Below are 3,881 nucleotides of genomic sequence, written 5' to 3'. Positions count from 1 at the left end.
TTATCATATATTGTTATAATACTACTTCCATTAATAAATCCAAGAATCTAGTGATGTATTCAAAAAATAAGCATGCATAGCTATAACATGTCATTTTCAAAGGGAGAAGTTACAAGATAAAGAAGTGAGACTGGGATTGATACCTAGAAAGGAACAAGTTTATTATATGTTCTCCAAACCACTACCTAAGGAGAAATTTGAATCTCTAAGAAGTAGACTAGGGTTCCTATGTAATGCCCCACCCAGAGATCCTTGGAACAAGGATGAAATACAAGACAAGATTATTATTTTTTGAACAAGTATGAGTGCACATGACAACATCATACACAAATCACCTAGTTTTCAATGAAATATTTACCACCATCCAACAACCAACAAATACCTAAATGCCACTACCCAAACTGACACACACATAATAGGAAATAGAAATCCAAAATAACAACAACACTAAGATTCTAAGATCTATCAAGGCATGGGAAGTTAAGTAAACCCAAAGGGTACTAGAATCACCAAAAATTGATCCCCAAAAACCAATGGAGATGCCCCCTATTTTTTGTGTGAGGACCACAGTTTGATAGATTTTTGTGTGAAGATGTGCAACATTCCATGTGGGGTCAAAATACATTTTTCCCGAGGATGTGTACCATATGACATGAGAAAGTGCTTGGCCAAATAACCAAGTCACCAAAACCGGTGTAGGGTTTCACACAAGAGAGTATTGGATCCACAATTTGAGACATAAACACTCGAACATAATACTGCAAGATGGAAATGATATCTAACCATCTAACAATTAGTGAAGGAAAGGTATAGAAGGAGTCATCATAGTGAACTAAAATAACATCTCAATAAACTGAAACATAACAATGAATAGTACAAACAAACTAAGTATGCAGTTCCTCCCAACCATAATAGCATCATAAGACCATCATGGGCCCTAGTCATCCCCCACACATAACATCCCAAGCTACCAATTAGATCATCAGTACTATCATATAAGGCCATCATCACTAAAACATGCTACAACATAAGCATAAGGAAATCTAACATGCTAGAGGTAAAGCGTAAGATAATCCTACAAATACGGATAACATCGTCTATCATATGCTAACCATGATAATAAGGAAATGCATCAATAAATAACATCATCTAAACATGATATACAAGAATTCCAATGAAAGCATAAATCACAAGAAAGCATACTCCAGAACCCAAAGTACCAAGTGAAAATATCTAGCAACGGTCGCACTAGGGTAATAGACCATCTTTGTACACTGATCCAAAGTAGTGGTATAGGTAGCTATGTCTCCCAACCATGTGGAACCCATAGTTGCACTCCCACCATGTTGATGGAGATAATGATCCAACCAAAAACACACCAAAGAAAACAACCGTGGCTATCACTCATGCCAAAAAGTAATGATGATAGAATCTAAGACCATGCCATAATGCAAGTACAATAGGTCCTAATCTAACAATCTATGGGTAACTATGTAGGGACTATGGTGGAGATTTGGTAACTCGGAATTACCCAAGCTACAACAAAAATAATTGTTCCCCTCAGTACACCGTAGGGAGGCTAATATGCTCAAATAAATAACCATTCTCCTTAGCACCAGCCTTGGGAGGTTGATAATTTTTTCTTATCTTATTTAATTATCTATTAATTAATTAAGGTATCACTTATTAGAATCTTCTTACACCATGTTGGGGAAACCACATGAGTTATGAGAGAAGCCCCTCCAATGCCTTACCCTACATACCCATGCTCATCACACGATGAGTTCCCATAGGCATGCATATTCCCATCCCAACCCCACATGAGCATAACTCCACCAAAATAAAATGGGAGGTTAGGCCTCACAAGTCACCCAAAAGATGCATGCAGACATGCTCATGTGTTGCACACCACCATCACAAAGATCAAACACAAGGATTGAATGAGAACACAAGTAGAAATAGCACTCAACTGAATAAGAGCTTGGGAGGATAGATGTGGCACAAATTCCAGTGCAACATAAAAGTGCAACTAAGGTTTGATTGACATCCAAATGGATGATCCAAGTCCACGACCAAACTCATGCCAAGAAAACCTAAGAAAATAGGGAAACACACAAAACAAGGTAAAAACCCCAAAAAATGGAAAGCTTCAAAATTAATACCCATTTGGTCTTTGGGAACAAAACCCCTAAAAATCCAATAATATTTGGGTTCAAACACCATATGTAAAAATGACCAGCATAATGACACAAAACCCCAAACCCCCATCCCAAAACCTAGGAAAATCTTCATACTCAACCAATTGGGGAGAACTAGCAAATAGAAATGGAGGGGAACACTAGTTCTCAGCTTCCTAACAAATTGCTACCAAAAGAAAAACCTAAAATAAAATTGAAACAAGAAAATGGGAAAGCCCTACCTGACAAAAAAAGGGGTAGAAACTAAAACCTACACATTAAAATAAAATGCTCGTCGAAATTGCTAGAAATCATAGTAAAGAAAGGTGTACCCGAGATGGGTCCAACGAGACCAACCTCACAAAGATCCCACACTCACAACTCTGAAAATGAATAGAAATGTGATCCTCCAAAAGAGGATTCTAAAAAAAGCTTTCAACTTTGTATTTTCAAAAAGTGAGAATTGAATAATAAAATCCCTTGTTCAATACTTATTCACTTTTTGAGTGAATAGTCAATTACAACAAATAGCCAACTAGACTAGCTAGACTCCAAATTGACCCAAAAAAAAAAGGTTATTCCTCATAACGAGAATTTACCTAAGGAAAAGCTACCAAAAATTAAATTTGAGAAGATTTAAAGCCCAAAAACCCAAAATCACAGAAAATCACTTAACAAGTTTTGTGACAATGCAAACCTCTAAATACACATACACATTCACTAGTCAAATCACATAATGTAGATGAATTTGGATCTAAAAATCATTGAAAGGTTTAATTTAAACAATTAATTAAGGATGTGTCAATCATACAGGGACAACACTAGTAAAATATGAATAGCTGAATCACTAACTCCATGTGCCACTGCCAGGGATATAATTCATGCACACTAAAATATGTAATCAAGTACAATTGCATATAATAGCATAGCTGAAGCAATAATACATTAAATACCTAGTTAATCCATTTACATCACTTATGTTCGGATAAAGCATAAAGATGCAAGAGTGAAGTAAATAACCCTAGGATAAAATCCATCTCATAATCATAGGTAGAAATATGTCCAAATACTTGATAATCAGACATCATCATAGATCTACTATCATCTAAAAATTGCATCAACATGAAAATATGATAAACTAAATAGCATAGCAATATAGCATCTATGGTACTAAAATCAAGGTATAACATTTGACTCTTAGGTCATCTCAAAGTACATATAATAAAAGTATCAAGTATATCTCAAATCAAAAATAGACAAGGTTCATAATGCAAACATGAGAGGCACTACATCCTCCCCCACTGGAATAGGCTTACTCCTAGAATCCAGCAAAAAGGTAAGGGTACAATCTCCTTAGTCATGTAGCATCCTCCCAAGTCATAGAGGTCTTATCGCTTTGTTCCCACTGGACCCTTACCTGCTTAATGTATCAACCTCACAAGGTCATCCTCTACTATTGTAGGATACAAATGGGCTCCAAAGTAAGATGCTCGTTCACTACCTACAAAGCATCCCAGTCAAGAACATGGGTCACATCTAGAATATATTGCCTCAAAAAAGAAATATGAAAAACATTGTGGATGCATAATAGGCTAGGTGGCAATGCTAGTCAATAAGAAACATGACAAATACTCTCAAGGATCTCAAATGGTCTGACAAAATGTGGAGCCAATTTAGAGCCTTTCCCATAATAGGTGGGGTTCT

Source organism: Cupressus sempervirens, chromosome 7, assembly GCF_028749045.1.
Source record: "Cupressus sempervirens isolate cs-2001-9-10 chromosome 7, ASM2874904v1, whole genome shotgun sequence".
In the NCBI taxonomy this organism is placed as follows: Eukaryota; Viridiplantae; Streptophyta; class Pinopsida; order Cupressales; family Cupressaceae; genus Cupressus; species Cupressus sempervirens.
Note: the sequence above shows the minus strand (reverse complement) of the source record.